Below are 23,705 nucleotides of genomic sequence, written 5' to 3'. Positions count from 1 at the left end.
AAAAATACATTTCTGATCTTTAAGGCACCCTGTCTGTGTTATTATGTTATGACAGCCTCAGCTGAAAAGCTAATGGAAAGAAGAAAGATAAGAAGAGATTTCATGAAAAATAAATCACTTGAGTTTAGTGTTAAGGGTCAAAGGGTATGCAGAGTCAGAGAATAAAAGATAAGTCTGGGAATTTTGAGCATGGAATAGAAATTGTGAAAGTGATCTTTTAGACAGAGGTAATGTCTTTGAGAGAAACATTAAATGCCAAATTTTAGCATATGGAACCAGGCAGACATCAGAGCTGAATTGGCCTCTGACCAGAGACTTACACTGATGCCTCTTTCTGTAAAGTCGGTGAGTTAAGATTTTTATTTTTTATATTTTTTAATTGTTAGACAAAATTCAAAAGGATGATATTTCTTGATACATAAAATTTGTATGAAATTCAAATATGATTTTATTAGGACACATAATACACATAAATACAATTTTATTAGGACACAGCCACACTAATACCTACAAGTATGTCTATGGCTGCATTTATGTCACAAAACCGTAGTTGAGTCATTGTGACAGAGATCACATGGCCCACAAAAGTAAACTATTTGCTGACATTTTATAGTTAAAGAGTACCAGTCCCTGGACCAGAACATGCTCTTTCCACACTTACTTCTAATATAAAACATATTTGTGAAAAGGAGAAGAAAGAAAAGAAAAGAAAAAGAAAGAAAAAGAAAAAGAAGGAAGGGAGGGAGGAAGGAAGGAAGGAAGGAAAAGAGCAAGTCTGAGAAAGGGTTTTGCTTTAGGGTGTGGGAAAAAAGGAAGTGAAGGAGGGGAGATGGAATGGAGAAAGGAAAGAAGAAAATAAGGTGTGTATCTTTTTATTTCCCTAACACTCAATAAAAATAAGAACAGTAGCCCTTAATTTAGCACTGGCAAAAGCAAATGTCTTGCCAGGCTATCCTGAGCCCTTGTGATATCACAGCACCATTGTGAAAGCTACTGAGGTTAGCCACCAACTCTGATAGGGCTCTTTTCTAAGCCAAAAGTAGCCACATGCTCAGTGTATTATAATGCAGAGCTCATTACACCGAGCACATTTAGTAAACTGTCTTGGACAAAGCGCCTCATTTGCTCACTGTAATGGAGGAAATGGCATACCAGTGTTCACTAAAGCTTTGTGTCGCAGTTGACCCCCCACAGCTGAAACCACCTATAAGCAAATTTGTGGGAGAATCATTAAGACTGAATGAGTTGTCAGTGTGGAGAGAAGTTTGAGGTAAATGAAAGCATTGCTACATCTACATTTGAAGTAATGGTAAGTGTTGTATCTAAGTAGATCCATTTTGCCTAATGAATAAATATGGCTCAAATATTAATGATGTGATTCTTTTAGATTAATAATTTGCATAACTCAAGCATCCTTAATTAGGTGGTAAATTCATGGCATTGTAGACCTTCAAGTCAATTGCTTCTGCTCTTCACACCATCCCCCTAATATTGTATTGATCAAAATGGCTTATTCTCAGCAATATCTTTCCAATCTCAAATAGAAACCACAGCATAATCATGCTATTCTCTGCCAGTTTTATTCCAATGAAGCATACTGTCATACTCATTTTCTGACATGTGATTATAAAAGAATCTCTAGTCCCTGTAATAAAAAAGTAAGGTTTAGAATGATGATGAAATAGGAAAACTCTTGATTAACTCTCATTTTTGCCATTGTTATTGACAGAATGTTTGTGTCCTCTCAAAATTTATGTGTTGAAATCCTAACCCCCAATGTGATGGTATTAGGAAGTGGGGCATTTGGGAAATGATTAGGTCATGAGTGTAGGGACTTCCTGAATGGGATTAGTACCCTTAATAAAAAAATCCTACAAAGCTCTCTTTCCCTTCTCCATCATGTGTGGATGCAGCAAGACAATGTCATTTATGAGGAATGGGCCCTAACAAGACACCAAATCTGCCAGTGCTTTGACCCTGGACTTCCCAACCTCCAGAACTCTGATAAATAAATGTGCATTGCTCAAACCTCCCAGTTGATAATATTTTTATTACAGCAACCCAAATGGACTAGTATATCTGTATACCAGCTTTGGGATTTCTGACAAGTTACCTAACATTCTAGGGCCTGCTTCCTCATAAATAAAATAAGTTGAAAATAGCAACTTGAAGTTGCTCTGAGGATCACATGAAATAATCTAAGTAATCCTCTTAGCTCAGTTTCTGGTACGTCACTAGCATGCGTATGTTGGTTCCCTTTTACACAGTTTTGAAAAATTTAGGCACTGAAATAAAAATTGATAATCTCCAGATCTGATTTTATATTCTAGAAATGTAGTGCAGCTTCTCTGATTTTTAGAAAACATTTTTCTGTGACTATCATAGAAATTTAAACATTTTAAAAGTATGAAATGGAAAAAGAAGAAAAGCATTAGTAAGATTTTACTTATTTGCACAGATATTATTTGTGAAAAAGAATAAGGGAAAGGAATTGTGAAGTGTTTACAATTTATTGATTTGGTCCCAATTTCTGGATGGTAGAATGTTATAAGGCTTCTTACTGGTTATAAAGAAGAAAACAGAATGTTAGAATAACTGGGCACATTCACATTTTAAAAGCTGTGAGCCCCTCTAAACAGAACCATTATTTTTAGCCTAAGGAAGGAAAAATGGAACAACTTGTGGCTTGGGCATTCTACCACTGGGGAAAGAGTTTGGTTTATGTTTTATATGCTTGTTTGTTTGTTTCTAGCACCCCATGTCAAACCTGTCTAATTTATGTCTTCAAAATGTCAAGGATCTCCCACCACCTGTAATTTCCACATTCAGATTATTTCTATGCAGCCCTGTCAATGTTAAGCTATTTTAGAGGGAAGTGGGAGAGCTAGGACTGGTCTCCACATGGGAGCACGTATTTCCAAACACAAGGGTGAGCCAGGTGTCTTATTCCATTTGTGCTGCTGCAAGAGAATACCACAGACTGAGTAACTTATAAAGTACAGAGATTTATTTCTCACAGTTCTGGAGGCAGAGAAGTCCAAGATCAAGGCATTGGCATTTGGTGTCTGCTGAGGGCCTTCTGGCTGTGTCCTCACATGGCAGAAGACAAAAGGGCAAAAAGGACCTAGGATAGTCCCCTTGAGCCCTTTTATGAGGAACTAATCCATTCATGAGGGTGGAGCCCTCATGACTTAATCATTCCCCAAAAGGCCCTACCTCTTAATACAATTACAACGGAGATTAAGTTTCAACACATAAATTTAGGGGGACACTCATACCATAGCATTCTGCCCTGGCCCCAACATTTATGTCTTTCCCACATGGAAAATATATTTTTATTTCATATCAACAACCCAAAGTTCTTAATTCCAGCATTCACTCAAAAGTCGTCTCTCCAGACTCTCATTTAAATTAGATATGGATGAGACTAAAGGTACAATTTATCCTGAGGCAAATTGTTCTCCAGCTCTGAAACTGTGATATCACAAAAGTTATGTACTACATATACAGTGATGGGACAAACATAGTTTAGACATTCCCATTCCAAAAGGGAGCAATAAGAAAGAAGAAAGGAGTAAGTCCCAAATAAGTTCAAAATCCAATAAGGCAAAAAACATTAAATTTTAAGGCTTGAGAATAATATTCTTTGGCTGCATATCCCACCTTTTGGACACACTGGGTTGAGGGTTGGGCCTCTAAGGCCCTGAAGGGGCCCACCCTTACAGCTCTGTGGGGTGCATTCACACAGCAGCTCTTATTGATTGGAGTCAGGTGTCTGAAGATCTATGAGGCTGGGATCACATTCTTGTCTCTGCAGTTCTAAGGTCTTGGGGGCAGCCCCACTCTCCCAACTCCACTAGACATTTCCCTAGTGGGGATACTCTCAGCCATCCTTTGCAATCTAGGTGGAGGTAGCTGTGCATCCAATGCTTGTTCACTCTGTGTGTCAGCAGATTTAGTATCAGGTGGACACCACCAAGCTTTACAACTCGTGCCCTCTGCAGTGGTGGCCCAAGCTGCACCTGAGCCCACCTGAGTCACATCTGGAGCAGCCAAAGAGTGCTACGCCAGAATACAGCCAGCAGAGACTTGAGGCAGCCTGAGCAGTGATCCCTGCATTCCCACAGGCACCCTGGAACTCTGTAGTGACCTGGGTCTCTCCCTTGAAACCATTCTGCACTCAGTGTTCTGACTCTGGGCCTGTGATGGCAAGGCAGCCTGGAAGATCTCCAAAATGCCTTCAGGGTCATTCTCCCATAGTCTTGATGAATAGCATCTGGCTTCCTTCAATCCGTACTAATCTTCTTATCAACGGGACCGTTGGCTACCTCCTTAGTTTTCTCTCCTAAATATGCTTTTTTATTCTTTACATAGTCAAGCTGAGAATTTCCCAGATCTTTCATGTTCTGCTTCCTCTTTGATTATTAATTCAGTCTTTCACTCATTTCTTTCTTCTTATATTTTACTATAAGTAGTTTAAGATAAGCCATCTAGTATCCTAAACAAATGATTAGGGATTTCTTCAGCTAAATATCCTAGTTCATTGCTCTTAAATTCTGCCTTACACAAAGTACTATGACACAAACATAATTCAGCCATGATCTTTGCCACTTTGAAACAAGGATGGCCTTTCCTTCAGTTTCCAGTAACACCTCCCTCATTTCCACCTGAGACCTCATTCAAATGGCCTTTACTGTCCATACTTCTACAAACATTCTGTTCACAACCACTTAGATAATCTCTAAGACTGAGGCTTTCTCTATACCTATCCTTTTCTTCTAAGCCTCACCAGAGTCACCCTTAATGCTCCATGGCATTCTAAATGTTTTCAAACACGACCTTCAAAATTGCTTCAGCCTCTACCCATTACCCAGTTCAAAGCTGCTTCCACATTTTTAGGTATTTGTTATGGCAACACCCCACTTCTCAGCACCAATTTCTTAGTCCATTTGTGCTTCTATAACAGAATACACAGACTGGGTAATTTATAAAGGACAGAAATGTATTTCTCACAGTTCCGAAGGATGGGAAGTACAAGATGAAGGCACAGGCATTTGCTGTCTGCTGAGAGCCTTCTTGCTGCGTCCTCTATATGACAAGGCAGAAGGTAAAAAGGATCTTTGCTAGTTCCCTCAAGCCCTTTTATGAGGCACGAATACATTCATAAGGGCAGAGCCCTCACGACTTAATCACTTCCCGAAAGGCCCCCTCCCCATAATACCACCACAACCGGGATTCGGTTTTAACACATGAATTTTGGGAGACATTGAGACCATCATATCAGCAGACCATCAAAAACACATTTCTTTGTAGTTGGAAGGAAACTTTGACATCGTTATGTCCAGCACTAGATGCTGTGAAAAAAGTAAAGCCCGTCTCCCAAGACCAATCTAGAAAGGTTAGAAAATTCTAGATTTGGTGCACAATTTTAAGCAACATATGAAACTCCCAATGTCCATCCATGAAACTCCAGTGCGGTCCATGGAACTTAGATAATGAATTTTTTTTCTATGAATAATGTGTAATAAGAATGGGAGGAGAAATAAAAATTTCTTTGACCAACAAATTTCTCAAAATATTTTGTCAGGGGAAAAAATATACTGTAAAATTTACTGTGTTCTCAGCAACTATTTTTGCTTGGCTAATATTTTCAGAGATCCAGGCAGATGAGTAATTTACTTCCAGAAAAAATCTATCATTTCCACATACAATGCATTTGTTAGTGTATCCAGGGCTTTGTGCTATCTTTTTGGCATACTGCATTTACTCTAGCTGAGAAGTAATTCAAATATAGCATATTTTGAATACTAGGTACTTTACTAATCCCTTCATGCTGAAAAGATGATAAACAAAAAAAAAAGTTCTGTGGCAAGGATATGAATTAATATCACCCATACATAGTGTAATCAATAAACTTATTTTAATAGCTGCCTAAGAATAGTTGTTGCAAGTGTATTTTGCTTTGAAAATTTTCTTAAATTTTTAAATGAGGCAATTTAAAATAATTAAATACACTTTTCTTACATAAAGTTTTCTGTGGGTATTAAAATTTCATGGTTATGAAATAATATGAAAAACAGTACAAAAATGGAGTATGCCAAATTGTGTGTACAGAATGATTACCGAGACAAAATGAAACACCATGAGATTAAAAAAGAAAAAAACTAGAAAAAGTACCCCAAAATTATATGTGTTATGGAAAATATAACTGGGAGCTATTTTTGTAATATTCTCCACTTACCAATTTTTCTGTCACAAGATTTTACCGCTTTTATAATAAAACAAAGACATTTTAAGGAATAACCATTTTGGGCAGTAATACTGAATTTTTCTCTAGACATTAAATCAAATAGCAGCTACAAAAGTTACTCTGTGCCAGGGCCCAAACTAAATATGCTGAAATGTTTTACCTGCTGAATTTTCAAAACATTCATATCCCTCTTATGCAAATGAGGAAATTTGTGCTTGAGGTAAGCAAGAAATTCAGTAAGAGGGAGAACTGGCAAAAATGCATGTTTCTTTTCTCCATATTTTTCAAGTTTTTGGAAACTAACCCTATACTACTTTGCAGTCAAGATGAATGTTTTTCCTAATCATGGGCTGTATTATCCATACAGCAACAAGGATCTGACAGTTTGGGGAAATGTTGAGGGAAAAGGTGGAGAGCAGCAATTGAGACTCCTGAATACTTTACCCTTCATACTGTTCCGTCTAATATGATTGATTAACTGATGATGCATGCGTAAAACTTGCCATAAAAGCCACCATTCCAAAATATTATACAAAGGTTAACATTATAATAATAATACAATTCTTATCTCCATGGATTCTTTTTGTATTTTTTTTTTCTTTTCCTGTCTGCTGCCTGAGGTGGAAAGAGGAATAAGAAGAAACAAAGTCAATAGTATTGAGTAACTTACATGTACCAGGCCGTTTAAGGGTTTCAATGCTTACATATATTTGTGGAGAAACAAAAAAGTTTGATAATATATGATAACTTTTACAAGGAATTTTTAAAATTTCTTTCTGAAGAATGGTCTACATTAGGTTTATAGCCACATTTACATAATATAATATAAGATGCATAATTTTATGCATAAATCAACATATTTATAGCATAATTGTGAGGAAGTGGCACACCCAGGTGGCATTCTGACTCATTTAGTTAAAGGACAAAGCATATTTGTAATGGACAGTGAAGGCGAGCATATGTAACCTTAGAAAGGGAAAAAATATCAAAAGAAAAAATGTCATCATCTGGTTCATCCTTTATTTGTCCCTAGGGTTTTCTTTTTCCCTTGGTATTTTACATAGGAGAGTATTTTGAGACCAGGCTTGGGGGATTTAAAAGCACTTTTGCTCAGAATGGAGCAGATATCATCATGTAGAGCACTATTCCCTCATGCCTTACTCTTCGTAGAAATAAAAAATAATAAAGGAAGCTTAAAATATCTGACATTCATCAGCAAGGCTACCTGGATCTATCTTGTGCTTCCTGAGAGAAAAAAAAAAAGAAAAGGTATGCAAGAAAAGCATTAGTCTTTTACCATAGGAGAGCTATTTGCTTGAAAACTATAGCCTGTTTTTGTGGATTTCATGGAAAATCAACACACAAACTTAGCCTAAGCCTCATTGTTCTTTCATGACGGTGATACATTGCAGCACCATTGTCTGGCTGAAACATATACAACCACCATTTGCATTTATATTTGAGAAATGGTTTGTCTCCTACTACAGTTTCCCCTTTTTAATAATTGCACATGTGATTTTTTTTCAATTACTGTTCTGTTTGTCATTTTGGAAGTCCTCATTCTTTGTCCTTAGGTACCAGTTGGTGGTGTTTTCTGGCTGGCCTTGTTTACTTCTCCATCTGTCATCAGCATTAATCATTTTATCGTGAATTTTAGGGTAGCTCTGTCTGCAATATTTTAACTTCTACTCCCCCTCCTGGCCCCTCATCTACTTTGCAGCTGCAAAGCAGAACTGTATGGAGTATGTGGGCCAACATCGTATCTACGGATTGGCATCGTGGACAAAAACATAGAAAGGACAAAGTTAATTCAGCATTACCCTAGAATCTAAAATATTTAAAAAATGACTTCTGTCTTCTCTGTCAAGTTTCTTTTAATTATGTTATTCAGAATTATTTTGAGGGCCAGTGTGAAAGGGGTACAGTAGGCATTTTTGCACTTATTTCTAGACTGTTTTTCACACACAGCAAGAAAAATGTGATATTAACCTGCTTTCCTATGATATTAACCTGCTTCTCTGAGTGGTGACCCACTCAGAGAAGAAATTTTGCATAAGTTTACCACAAGTCTAACTATATGTTTTCATTAAACTCTTAGTTCATAGTTGCAGGACACTATAGTTCAAATCATTGAAAGAAGATATCAGCCAAAAGTCATTTCCATTTAGTTTAAACAATTGTTTCATGATATTGTTGGTTTGTTTGTTTAAATAAAAAAAGGCTCTTCAACATTTGGCCAGAGAGGGTGGTCAACTGAACTCCACCTTATAGACCCACCAAGCACATCATATCCCCAAAACTTTCCCATGGAACACATGTTCCTCAAGATATTCTGCCAAAAGGACAACAGCAACAATGACAACAACAACAACAAAAGTACGTCTTTATTAGTTATGCTGAATGTTATACATTTCTCTTGAAGATAAAAAGAACTTTGTTATATTAAATACATATATCATATTTTTGACCTAACACCTAGAGTGCCCTATAAAAATAGTGTTTAATGAAATATCTCTTGGTTAGGGCCAAAATCAAAATTCTTTTCTTTGGTATCAGAGAAACAAATCTTAGTGACAGTTATCAAACAAGTGTCTCCAGGGACTCATGTTTCCATTTTTACATCACCACACCGCATCTACCTTGCAGTTTTACTTAAGTAAATAATCATGAATGGATAAATGCATAAGCAACTGATTAGAACCTGAAAATACATATTTTATCTGAAAAAAGTCTTGAGTTATTGGCTCATCACATTGGAATTTTTGCATCATTAAAAAATCCAATAAAGTACACTGTAATAAAGAATTTAACAGAATATCATTGTTTATTCAAACTATTTATCACTTATTTTATTGGTAAGCCATACTAAAATCTAAAGCATGTTTCTGAAAGTTTATGCATCATCCCCCAAATACTTGTATCCTAATTGAGTACTTGGATCTGCCTTGTATTTAGAGTTCACAGAGTTGCAAAACCTCTGAGTAGGGCAGGGGACGTTATGGCTAAGATAGGCGAATGTTTCATTGTACAGATGCAGTAAGTAAGCCTCAGATGGCACAAAGGATTTGTATGAGGTCACAAGGATAAATTTTCATAGAGGCGTTTCATACGTTTTTCAGTATATTCAGCAGTATCAAGCACATTTAATAAGAAATTTGATATATTAATTCATTATATTTATATCAACACCTCTCTTAAAAGCTAATTTTTAGATAGAACAGATTCAAAAACCTATTATCTTAAGACTTAATGGAAAGGAAATTTTTCTTACTCATTAATTGGCTAGACTCCTGTGCAACTTGCCAAGAAACGATACTCAGAAGGTCTAGTTTGCAAAAGAGAATCATTTAAAGTAATGAGTGGGTGTCAGTGAGAACTTGTGGGTGTAAAGGTGAAAGTGAGCCACCAGCCAATGACAGACTCCTCAGTGCTGTGTGACCTAACTTCATCAGACAAATGTCACTACGCATTGCTTAAAAAGGACACATCTGACCCTCAAATTTTACCTTTAAAGGATTAGAAAATAGTGATAAGAAAGTGGTTTCAATATGAATATCACAAAGTGTAAGTTTTAAATAAATACATTATGCAAAAGAAAGAGCGGCTGTTTACTTCAATAAAAAAGTAGACTGCATAGTTATATGACAATTAGGAAAAATATATAGGAAAAAATAAAAATATGGGACAAATTTGTAATAATGATAGTTTTAAACTTGTAAATCTCAATCTTTCAAAAATGTTTAAAACAAAATAAATCTACTAAACTTTATAATAAGGTAGCCAATAATAATCATTTAGTGGTTGAATAGTGCTTTCTACAAGCACCATAAAAATAATTTGAAATTTTATTAAAACATGAACCTACATCAACTATGTATGGAGTCTCAAAAAATTACAAGATCTGGGAAATGTGAAGGACATTTTCTTTGACTCAAAGCAATAAAATAGTAATAAAAACAGAAAAAAGTTAACAAAAGAGTTACAGAAGAAAAAGGGAGAAAACAAGGAAAATTTGTTCTCAGAATGTTAAAGAGAAAAGATTCATGTATTTATGAAGCCAAGTTGTTATAAATAAGCTGTGTCAGAAATATGTATGAAGAAAACCTGAGAGCTGAATTTAAAATGAGAATGGGGATGTAGAATAGTAACTTGATACCGCAGAAAATTGTATCACTGCAATAGGAGACAAATGGGAGCAGTGTCCTAGAATTTGACAGAGAAAGCTAAAGAACAAGAATTAGAGAAGAGGTGTTATGGAACACAGATGACAGATCCAGATACCCAGTGTAGATTAGCTGAAATAACTAGCATCCATTCCCAATTAAAACTCTTCTGCGATGAGAATAGAGTCTCCCTTACAATAATATTCAATTCAAATTGACATCCAGTTCAGTTCAAGCTAATTGGCAAAAAGCTTAAAGCATTACCAATAAGTGCAGGAAAAAAAATTGAAATGTCTGATTTCAGAACTATATTTGAGAAATATTTAGGATATTTGGGAATTAAAAGGGAAAGTCAATATATGCTCAAAAGGAAAATATTAATTTTATGCATGAGAATTTGAGTCATTTAAATTACTATAGTCCCATGAGTGGGAAGCTAAATGTATCAGACCTAAATGCCTCCAGCCCAGTTACACTGGGCCTCAGTTTATTTATATATAAAAAAATGGGAATTAGCCAGGTGATCCTAAGTTCCCTTCTAGCTATCCTTGTCAATAAGTCTCAGACAAAATAGACACAGATATCAAAATCTACCCTAAGTGAAACAAGAAAGTTCTTTCTTTCTTTCTTCTAAATAATAGGTAATATTTATTGAATTCATCTTACATGTCAGATATTATTGTCATAATTTAATCCTCACAACAATCTTTTGAATTGGGTATCAGATTCACCCCATTTTCGAGATCTGGAAACTGAGGCTCAAGGAAGTTAAATAACTCGGCAGAGGTCACAAATCTTGGGGATGTCAGCAACATGTCTTGCAGATTTTGCAACATGATCAAAAGAACCCGCCTCTGTGCCATTAAGTGGCACTGCGTCTCTATAGTGTTATTTTTTTCAGGATTTTAAAACAGCATCTTGCCTCTCTCTGTATTTCCATGATCCCTAGATGCTCTCTTTGCATTGGACTCTTTGCCCTCATAATCATGGTTTTCTGTAGTTTTCTTCTAGGACTATCAAGGACTATGTGGATCTGACAGGCACTTTTGCTCAGGTAAATGGTGTGGAGGTGTGCACACATTTCCAGTAATTCTTTCACGACTTGGCCTTTTCCTGGATAGCTAGTGTTTGGTTCAGGAAAAGAAAAAAAATAGAACTCAGAATTTTCCAGTTGTGTTCTGCAGACCACCGAGTAATACAAACAATCACAATGATATTTTGTGGAAATAATAGAGCTCTATGTTCAAAAAACATGTAAACATTCTAACATATAATATTTATCAGATTTCTTTAATAAGGAATTTCTTAAAACTTTTATTATGCCAATGTGTACTATACAGAAATTCTCAGGTTTTTCTAATGATAGAAACTTTATTTTGTTCATGGAGAGTATAATAAACAAATATAACACATTGGGAAGTGCTAAATTATTCAATTATTTGTTTATTCAAATAATAGCTTCATGAGTATCTTCATGAAAATTTATATGATGCTTAAATGAGAAGCTTTGACTCTTTGAGCATAATATTATAGATATAAATTGTCAGAGAAATGGAGTTACTTTTCCTTCATTTCAGTTGTGACAGGAGATGAACTATTAAACAAGTAATCTACGTCTTTATCTTTTAGAAGATAGGAGGAACTATTTTGGGCCATAGAGTTCAGTTCTATACATTTGTTTCATTCTTTCTGACACAAAGCGTTTAGAATAAACTAAGTTTAGCTTGTATGTGAACGTGCAATATAAGCAACAGGAGCTCCATTATGGTTAAATCACTGAAGCATGGGTATGAGTCTGACTCAGGTGTGTATGTCAGCTTCTTAATTCCATTTCAAAATTTGCCTTTTCATCAGAGCTAGAAAGCAAACTGTGTTTATCTAGAAAATCAGGCAAGGCCAGGGTCTCTCCATTTATATTGGATTGAAATGTTTCTTTCTCTTTTAGAGCACAGAGCTATTTATCATCATATTGGATGTCTAACACCACAGAACACATCATTCCAGGCTCAGTCATAATGCTTGAGTAATACCAGTGATCAAACTTCTGAAAGCAGTCTGCAATAGGTCACACCACCAACAAATCACAATGGAAAGTGGAATAAAGTAGACCAGTTGAAGGCTAGAAAAAAGTAATTGTACATTTCCCAAAATGAATTGTATTCAATTAAAGGGATATACACACATATACATATATATGTGTTATGCATATATGTGTATAGAAATAGATATATACATACACATACATATATACATACACATATTTATTAGTATGTTCTCACACTGCTATTAAGAAATATCCGGCCGGGCGCGGTGGCTCACGCCTGTAATCCCAGCACTTTGGGAGGCCGAGGCGGGCGGATCACGAGGTCAGGAGATCGAGACCATCCTGGCTAACACGGTGAAACCCCGTCTCTACTAAAAATACAAAAAATTAGCCGGGCGTGGTAGCGGGCGCCTGTAGTCCCAGCTACTCGGGAGGCTGAGGCAGGAGAATGGCGTGAACCCGGGAGGCGGAGCTTGCAGTGAGCCGAGATCGCGCCACTGCACTCCAGCCTGGGCGACAGAGCGAGACTCCGTCTCAAAAAAAAAAAAAAAAAAAAAAAAAAAAGAAATATCCAAGACTGGGTAATTTATAAAGGAAAGAGGTTTAACTGACTCAGTTCCACATGGCTGGGGAGGCCTCAGGAAACTTACAATCATGGTGGAAGGGGAAGTAAAGAAGTCCTTCACATGGTGGCAGAAGAGACAGAAGTTTATAAGGAAAAGCCTCTTATAAAACCATCAGTTCTCGTGAGAACTCATGCACTATCATGAGAACAGCGTGAGGGTAACCACCCCATGATTCAATTACCTCACACCAGGTCCCTCCCATGACACATGAAGATTATGGGTACTACAATTCAAGATGAGATTTGGGTGGGGACACAGCCAACCCATATCATTCCGCCCTGGCCCCTCCCAAATCTCATGTCCTCACATTTCAAAACACAATCATGCCCTTCCAACCAACAGTCCCTTAAAGTCTTAACTCATTTCAGTATTAACTCAAAAGTCCAAAGTCTCATTTGAGACAAGGCAACTCCCTGCCTTGTAAATAATTATTTACCTTTGGATTCTGCTCTTTTGAAAAAATGTCTTTTAGAAGGTAGGTTAACATTAAGAAAACTTTTACATGATTGGCTTTGGCATTTCTGTTGGGTTTCTGGGTCAGTTAAAGTTTGGGCATATGTGGACATGGCAATATGTCAGTGAGAAATTTAGGAAGATGTAGCCAAGGTGAAACATAGCACAACTTTACAGCCTATGAGCCTGTACAATCAAAAGCACTTTAGTTACTTCCTAGGTACAATGGAGTTACAGGCTTTAGGTAAATACACCCGTTCCAAATGGGAAAAAATGCCCAAAATACAGGGGCTACAGGCCCCATGCAATTCTGAAAACCAATAGGGCAGTCATTAAACCTTAAACTTCCAAAATGATCTCCTTTAACTCCATGTCTTACATCCAGGTCACACTGATGCAAGAGGTGGGCTCCCACAGCCTTGGGCAGCTCTGCTCCTGTGGCTTTGCAGGGTGCAGCCCCATTTCAGCTGCATTCACAGGCTGGCACTGAGAGTCTGTGGCTTTTCTGGGAACACAGTGCAGGGTTTTATATGTATATAACACATATACATATACATGTGGTATGCCTATATGTGTATATATGTTTAGAAAAAAATATATATACATATACATATATATACACACACATATATAATAAATGTGAAAGGAAATAACAGATTGCAACTTTTGGAGCAGTCTAATATTTTAAATTTCTAAATTCTTCAGTTAAATTCAGATGCAATGAATCAAATTAAAACAGCTTTTTCTTTCCTACTGACATTTTTTTTCCTCCTGGATACTCTTGAACATTCTCCTCTCCCTTGAGTAGTTATATAGTTTCTTTTTTGATAAATAGTGCAAAATACAAGTACATAACTAATTCACAGTTTTAATACAGGTGATTTGGTGAAAAAATAAAAGACCAGAAGGACCAATGAGTTTTTATTTGTTGGTAATTTTAGCAAACTCTAGGACAATGTTCCAACATTTTGTACTTTATATTCTTTTATCCTTTATAGCCTGTAAAAGTTATCATTAATTTTGAGCTCCTTATGTGTACTCTTTGTATCTGTTTCACTTCATTAGTTTCAATTATTTTATTTCTAGCTCTCCTCTAGAGACTCCTAGAACATCATCGTCTCCTGATTTCTTTGCTGGCTGCTTTCATAACCAAACTCCAAACATCAAAATTATCAACTTAGTCCTGGGTGTTCTGTCCTAATGTGTTAACTGCAAAAATGACCTCAATTCTTAGGAACTTCTGCTATCAGTAGCTGGAGTCTATTGGGTTTCAAGTCTGGGCCTCAAGAGGCATTGCAAACTTTCATCCGCTTTTTTGAGATTTCAGCACCATCACCAAATGAACAAGTCCCAGGTAGCCTGCTGGAGGATGTACAACCATGTCGAACGCCGATGAGCCATCACAGCTGAGTTGTTTTGGACCTGCCAGCTCTAAACCAATGTCGCAGCTGTCTGCAGAAGCACGAATGAGATATGGCCAAGCTCCATTGAGCCTGGCCCAGATAAGCAGAACTGTTTCACGGAGCCCAGGACAAATTGCCAAACCCCAGTATTGTGTATTCAATAATTTCTAGTTGTTCTAAGCCACTAAGTTTCAGGGTGACTTGTTAAGTGGTTATAACTACCTAATAAGTACATTTTGTATTTCCTTTTTATTATCATCTACCATAGCCTGTTATTATTTTCTTTTTTTGTTTATTTATTTATTAGCTGTTTCTCTGCAAATGTAGGGCAATTGCATTATTTGTCTTGTCCTCTGATGTATTCAAAACATTTGGTGACTGGCACGTCAAAGACACTTATTGAAAAGTTACTGAATAAATGAACATATGATTGGATGAATAAATGTTTATAGGTAAACCTTCCAAAAGTACATTGATAAAAATGAATATTTCTATCAGTTATATTAATACCTTATTTGCTCTCTAGAATGACTCAGGAAATTTAATGTATATTATTAAAGCACAATTTCTATTTTTTGTTTTAGCTTGTTTTTCTGCCATTGCTATCTACTTTGATTATTGTGCTGTTTTTGATTTGTACATCTCCATTACATTGAAACAGTTTTGAAAACGTCTCCTTCTCTTAAAAAGTTTCTGGCCACAATGATGTATCCACTTTTTTTGTTTTTAAGACAGAATCTTGCTCTGTTGCCCAGGCTAGAGTGCAGTGGTGACATCTCGGTTCACTGCAAACTCCACCTCCTCGGTTCAAGCAATCCTCTTGCCTCAGCCTCCTGAGTAGCTGAGATCACACCCAGCTAATTTTTTTTTTTTTTTGTATTTTTAATAGAGATTGGGTATCATGACGTTGGCCAGGCTCGTTTTGAACTCCTGACCTCAAGTGATCCGCCCGCCTCCCCTGCTCAAAGTGCTGGGATTACAGGCATGAGCCACCGAGCCTAGCGATATCTCCACTTTCATATGTTTATTTATTGATTGATGTCATAATATTTATTAACATAGCAAATTCTCAATATAGAAGATCTATGAATTCACAAATATTTCCACTTCGTAAACTAGCTTATACAAAATCAAAGAAGTGCTTTTTTGAAGAACAAAGTTTTAGGGCTTGGAGGAAAGAGAAAGTAATCATGAAAAATTCTTCATAGATCCATCAAGGATCTTTTAACCTACTTAAATCCAAATATAGAAGATCATATTCTGATATGACATTATTTTCACATTTTTATAACAACTTCTCACAAATCCAAGGTGACAATGGCATTGAAAATATCTACAGGACAAGATTGGTATGAAATGCAATAACATGATAATAGTGTTACATTAGAGCAGTTATTTTTATTTTCTGTATTTTTCACATGTCCTATTTGGCTATATAATTTTTATAATTAAAAATAGTAAATTAAGAAAGAATTCAACCTTACAAAGTATAGTTGACCATATAAAGTAATTCTTAAAACAAATGTACAGAAAGGAGACATTCAACTAAGATAAACAAGATGCTGGATGCAAATGCTTGTGATGATCCCTGAAGGAGATGTAAGGATGAACACCATCCTTACCATTTCCCAGCAGTGCTGCCCTTGCAGATAGGAACCCCTTTCCTATGCAACCACAGACACCCACCAAGGCATGTATAACATTTATTAACCTTGGGTGCCTAGGGAATTTCAGAGTACTTCTGAAATCTGTACTTGAGTCAATTTTACACTGAGGAAAGTAAGAGACACACAAATATCAAATGACTAATGAATGGCGGCCTCGCTGGCAACAGCAGACATTGTAGGTAGCCAAATTGCCTCACTGGCATTCTATAACCCATGGGCTTAGGGAAAGATTAAGTAACATTTCCTTTTTGAATTCGTTTCAAATACTCAACTATGTTTATTTTAATAACTACAATTATATGCACAAGACTGAACAGATCCTGTTCACACTGAAAGCCCACAGAGGGGACTCTGCATCTTTTCAGAAGTTTTTTAGGCAATAAAACCAAAATCTATATTTAAAATAGGTGTGTGTCTCATAAGATAAATTTTTCCACTCACTTATTGACTGTCCTATTGAACATTACAAATTAGTAATTTATACCTAAAGAGAGGAAATATCAATGCCCACTGTATAGTTATATAAAAACAGAAATTCATCACAATAGTCCAATCCTCAAGAAAACACATAATTTGTGCCCAAAGACTACATATACTAAGATGACTTCCTTCCTTGATCTCTAAATAACATGCCTCTCCACATGGGCAGGAGCTGGAGGTTGGGCATGTGCCTAATCCCATGGAATCCACCTTGGGGGAGTCAGAGCTGCCAGTTGGTGAAGAATCCGATCTCTCTGCAGACAATTTAGAATTGGTGAAGAATTTAATCTCCCTGCAGACAGGATTTACACTGAGCAGACAACTCAGAGTCAACTCTGTGGAGCACAGCTCGTTTAACTGGATAGGTGAGTGCACCAAGTCAGCCAGGGCCTTAGAGAACACTAGATTTTCATTAAGAGGCTGCTCTTCTGATGTTTTCAACTCCACACTCATTGTCTAAAACTTGAGCGTACTCGATATCCAGTTTCTACAGCATTTTGGTGTTATCGTTGGTAAATGCTATCAAAAGTGAGAGGATATTCTTCCCCCTCTCAGAAAGCCCTCTGATAGATTTCATCTGTTTGAAGACCCATCCAGGGCACTGAACCAACCTTGGATCCTCACACCAGCTGGTAAGGGTTGCAGTAACCCAGCCTTTCTATGACTCTTTGGATAGTGGCACTTAACTCCTGAGAACAGGGGTCTCCTCTGTTGATCATGGATATTGGCAGTGAGTGAGCAGAAAAGAGAATGGCCGACTCGCTTCTCTTCTCCAGTGGAAAATGGTCCAGCTCTTTCAGAATGTAGTCAACAAAGCAGTGGGTGAGGAGGCAATGGGTGGGCCACCTACTGATAGTGCTGCACATCATTGTAAACTTCCGTCCCACTCTATTATAGGATCTTTAAATGGCATTTAAGCTGCCGCCTGTGGTACAGCAAGCGTACTGTGGATCCTGCATGAAAGCAATATCCCTTTCCAGGCCATCTCTCTCCATCTCTTCATTTGCTTCTTTTAGTAAAGAATGGACATGCCAAAATCCAATGAAGTATTATTTGTGAGGGGCTGTGTAGGGGGACAAGTCATCCAGCAGCTTCACCATGCCTTCTCCCTGCTTGGAAATCCACGTCTTGATGGAGGACCCACCTCCAGTTCTGTGGTACTGCCCTTGAATCTTGGAGGTTCTGCATTTGGCAAAGAATGGTGTAAACTTATTTTGAACAGTAAGTGTCATGAGGTCTTGGTCCAAAAAGAGCCTCAGAAGGAAGTCATGAACCTGTCAGAGGGTTTCAGGTCCTCCCATGTTTAGCATTAATATTCCAGTTTTCAGCTTCCTCTTCACTTGAACTTGAGGTTTTGCACCCTGGCCACACTGGGCTGTTTCTGTGACACCTGACTGGCACTTCTATGGATGACAGGCCCTCAAGCTGCCTTGTGCCAGCCGATACATTCCCGGGGCAACCTTCACGGAGTCCCAGACTCCTCCCATGGCAGCGCCCACAGGTGTCAGCCCAGCCAGGAACTCTCCTCACCGATATCCCAGGACACCTGACTTCATGTGGCGCCCCCGTAGCCCTCCCAGTGCCTGTTTGTTTGAATTGCTTCATTCCACTAAATACATAACAATCTTAACGTGGTATTAAATATGAGTAAAAATCAAAATCAGAAAGAAATATATATATACACATATGAATGTCCACAGCTAGAGAAAATACATTCAATACAGATATTCAACATGGTCTTAGAGTCTTGTAAGTTGCTAGAGTTGGTCTGTACATTTGCCTCTGTCCTTCCTCAAGGCCTGAATGATAAGGTAAACATAATTCTTATTTTATCATAAAAGGAATGAAGATCAGTTTCCTCTTGCTTGCTGGGAATTTATTCTGGTTTTAGAGTTTCAGCTTCTAGTTGATGTGACTTAGAAGAAATCTATGACATTTAATGTAGAATGTTGAGGATATCTTTTACAATTCATTAGATGTCTTCTGTATGAGGCTCAATTCAGATATTCCATTTACATTAATTGGAATATTCTCATCACTAAACTTTCCTGGACTGGGCACCATGTTACCTTGTTCCATGCTTTCCTTCTACAGGAGAGTGGGTTGTATCTTCACTCGTAACAATCAGGTACCACTTCTTGTACATTTTTTATCTTTAAATTATTGTTATAGTCCTATGTTCCCTGAAATTCTGTCTTCTGTTCCTTTTCTCTAAGTGTTTATCTGTTCATAATATGTTACCACTACTTTCCTAGGATCAGGAGGTTCAAGAGATGAAAGACTGTATTCCATGTGCAGTGTCTAACCACACTCTGCCATTGCACCCTTGCCAGACATAAAGATGAGGAATAGCAACTTTCCTTGCAGACTCCAAGGACTCTTTTTCCTCATTGTTTTATACCTTGTACCAGGTGTTACAGCTGCTTATATAAAGTAGATACTCAACTGAATTGTATAAAGAAACCTCCCTTACTTTGCTCTTTAATGTCCTTGCTTTTTTTTAACCTGTTGTTTCCTCTCCCTGAAATGCCTCTACCTGGCAAATTTCTATTCACAACTCAAAGCCCAGCTGACATATCACCTCCTCTTAAGTCTTCCTTGACCACATCCAGAATGGAGTCAATCACTCCCTTATTTTTATGTCCTCAGTACCTTGCACATACATGCATCAGCAAACTTAGAACAGTTTACCACAATATATCCCTATGTGTGTTTATATATCTTTTTTTTTTTTTTTTTTTTTTTTTTGTGAGACGAAGTCTCGCTCTGTCACCACGCTGGAGTGCAGTGGCGGGATCTCGGCTCACTGCAACCTCCACCTCTCGGGTTCAAGTGATTCTCCTGCCTCAGCCTCCTGAGTAGCTGGGAATACAGGTGTAGGCCACAATGCCCAGCTAATTTTTGTATTTTTAGTAGAGACAGTGTTTCACCATGTTGGCCAAGATGGTCTCGATCTCTTGACCTCGTGATCTGCCTGCCTCGGCCTCCCAAAGTGCTGGAATTACAGGCGTGAGCCACAGCGCCCGGCCTGTATGTCCTATTGATGAACTCCTGATTAGTGAAACAATGTCTTATCCATCTTTGTTATTTTCCAGATCTAGCACAGTTCCTGGTAATAGCAGGCCATTAGTAAATGTTCATTTTAATGTAATTTTATGCATTTAATTTTCTATCTCTGGACCTCAGTATCTTATTTCCAAACAATATCACTTTAGCTTTAAAGTTTGTCTATTCCTGCCACTCTAGCTGTGTGACTTTGCACAAACTGCTTAACCTTTCTGTGCTTTATTACTTTTACCCTAAGAAATGGAAATAGTAATATTTACTTTATATGGTTATGATAAAAAATAAATGAGTTTAGTTATGGATAATACTTAGCATAGTTCTTGCCATGTAATAAACATTTGACACATGTTAACGTCATCATCATTTTCTGTTATGCCTATATTCACATTAGGCAGTATGTCCTCTATCCTATCACTGACAGCTCTGTGCTGCCTGTTAATGTTTTTGTCACTCTCTCTGAACCACGATATAATAGCTCAAGGTCAAAGATGTTGCCTGTCCACATGTATTTCCTTAGCCCCAAGATTAGTGCCTAAATAGCCATTGCTCAATTAATGTTTATTTATACAACTGATTGAATGAATGGAACACAAACATATTAAAGTATTAGAGGACTTACAGAAGGAAAGAATATTTAACCTGTTTAACAATTTCTGAAAGGATGTGTTCAAGAATATCTATTTGGACTGAGATCTGTAATCTCCACTCATCAAATGGAGGACCCAGGGTTACTATGGTCAATAACTTAAAAAGTGTGTGGTTTACTTAATGGACTCCTCTCCAAAGTACCAACACTCAAATATTACATTATGTCAAGTATATTAACTTTCACATATCAGAGCCACCATTACAACTACCTTTCAAAATAACAAGGATTTCAACTTAACTGAAGTTGCCTCACATGCCTCCCTCTTATAAAAAAATATTTAAAAAAGATGAATTAAGGTAGATGTTTACATGTTTACATGATGGCATCATCCCTGCAAGCTCAGTCCTACACTTCACTTATCCCCATGATTTTGGAGATAGGGGATGCAGTTTTGCCCAAATTCTGGCAGTAAATCTGCTTCCTACTCCTATGTGACAGGTGGCTCCCAGACAGGTAGGCTGGTAGAGCTGGGCTTCCTTTCATGCTGTCAAGGAGGAGCAGCATCCTGCTGCTTGACAGCTAAAGCCTTACCATCATATTAAGAGTCTCTTTTTCTTTTAATTCCCCTAGCCACAAATCTTTGAGAGATTTGGTCCTGTTGTGAACAAGGCTGTTGCCGATTGGTGGAGCTCTGCTGTGGTCTGCATATCCCCGTGCAATGTATTTCCATCTGCATGGGGCATCTGCCTCCTCCATTCTGCCATCTGACTTGTCTTAGGCCAAGTGCTGAGACTTCTCTTAGGGAAGGGAGGAAAGAGGCCCAGAGTCAACCTCAGGTTTATATAGCACCTGATTCTGCCCTTATCTTTCTATCCAGTGTTTCTCAAATGTTAATGTGCTTACCAATTACCCAAGATCTTTGTTCAGAGCAGATTCTGATTGATATATTCAGGTATTTTGCCTGAGATTATGCATTTGTAACAATGTTTCAGGGATCATTCCAAATGTGGTCCCCAGATTACCAGCATCAGAATCACCTAAGATCTGAGTTAGAATCTACATTTTAATAATATCCCCAGGTGATTTGTGTGCACTTTGCGATTTGAGAAACACTGCCTTTGAAGGTATTGAAATCCATATGGTAGGAAGTTATTTCTCATCTTCTTGCATAGCAAAAGCTATTAGTGATAGTTACTTCTCTTACCTCCACTCTGCTGATGCTGCTGGTCTAAGGAGAACTTTTTGGGTAGTAAGGCTTTAATCAGCATAATTTAAAGGGTAGCTTTTCTCCTACCTCTGGGCTACCATGACGTCATAGCTTTAATTTCCTAGGTGTACTTGATAGTGTTGTTCTGACCTTCCAATTAACTTATCTTCTGAAACCAGGCTAACTGATTGCCCTAATCATCAGCATTTCAGTGTTTAAAAATATGCATTGAATTAAACTAATAAAAAGAACAGAAAGCAAACAATTTACCCAATAATTAGTAAATCAATAGATTAATTGACAGATCAACCCTTATACTTGTTTTCTTTCATTAACATTTTAATATTTTGTGCTTGTCAGAACTCCTAGTAAGAGAATAAAGAAGAAAAAAGGTGAATTACTTCATTAAATCCAATTTATTTCAATTTAACAAGCCAACTGTTGAAGTAGATGCTCTGGTGGTACCAAGACAAACAGGCACAACGTTTCCCTTCAAGGACTTTACAATGTCACAGGGTGAATGGACATTGCCGCAATATGAATGGACATCGGTGTGAGTAGAGCAGAAGATACAAAAATACGTTCACAAACTATACTCTGCAAAACAGAGGGACAGAAGATGCTAAATGCTACTGAATAGGCAAGAGAGGAAAGAGTTTCAGGGTTTTAATACTGTTAAGTGTGGTCCCTGCAGCAGCATCAGTATCACCTGGGACCTTGTTAGGAATAGTAATTCTTGGATCCTCATTCAAAACTACTTAATTATAGTCTGGGAGTAGAACAGCAATCATTGGTTTAACAAGCCAACCAGGTGACTATTAAGCACAATAAAGCTTGAGAGCCACTGTTATAAAATATGCTAAATGCTATCAATAGCCAATGAAATGGAGGGAAAAGAGCATTCAAGCAGTGGTGTTCATAGAAATATAAAATGAGCAATCAGAATCTGCTTTTAACAAGAATCTTAGGTAGTTGGTAAGCACAGTAAAATCTGAGAAGCACTGGATTAAAATGATAAAATAATGTAATTTGTAAGTTTGTAGTTCTCCTTTAAATAATTAAAAAGAAGCAACTAAAATTAATTTGATTATATACTTTATTAAGCTCAATATAACCAAACTATTATCAACATGTCATCAATGTAAAATACCAATGAGAAATTTTATATCCATGCTTTTTTAAATGAATCTTTGAAATCTTGTATTTTACATTTATAGAACATCCGAATTTGAACTAGTTACACTTCAAGTGCTTAATAGCTGCATGTGGCAGTAGCTACCATATTGGACAATGAAATTTTAGACCCTACTATTCCAAATGTGGTCCCTGGAATACCAGCATCAGAATCACCTAAGATCTGAACCAGAATCTACATTTTAATAATATCCCCAGGTGATTTGTGTTCGCTTTGTGATTTGAGAAATGCAGCTTTTGAAGGTATTGAAATCCACATGGTAGGAAGGTCTCTCACATCTTCTTGCATGGAAAAAGCTATTAATGATAGTTACTTATCTTACCTGCACCCTGTGCCTCTCAGAGCTTGTAATCCTCTGTCAAATCTATCTAGTTCTAGACTCTGGGACCCTGTGAATCTAGGAGTTAGCAATATTGCAGAGGGAAAAGCAGCATTCCAGCAGGTGCAAATACAGATTATTTGAGGAATTCCAAAGTACCTGAATTCCCATGTTTAGAACTATACAATACACCCTCACCTTCCTCCTGCATATTTGCTCAGAATTACACGAAAAAGTAGTTAT

At 37.2% G+C, this 23,705-nt stretch overlaps 1 pseudogene; it reads right to left on the bottom strand.

Moving 5' to 3' along the window:
- Positions 1-16,744: 16,744 nt before the first annotated feature.
- On the bottom strand, positions 16,745-18,465 carry LOC735314 (ferrochelatase, mitochondrial-like; annotated as a pseudogene).
- Positions 18,466-23,705: the final 5,240 nt, after the last annotated feature.

Source organism: Pan troglodytes, chromosome 2 (genome assembly GCF_028858775.2).
Source record: "Pan troglodytes isolate AG18354 chromosome 2, NHGRI_mPanTro3-v2.0_pri, whole genome shotgun sequence".
In the NCBI taxonomy this organism is placed as follows: domain Eukaryota; kingdom Metazoa; phylum Chordata; class Mammalia; order Primates; family Hominidae; genus Pan; species Pan troglodytes.
Note: the sequence above shows the minus strand (reverse complement) of the source record. Positions and strands in the feature narration are given on the sequence as shown.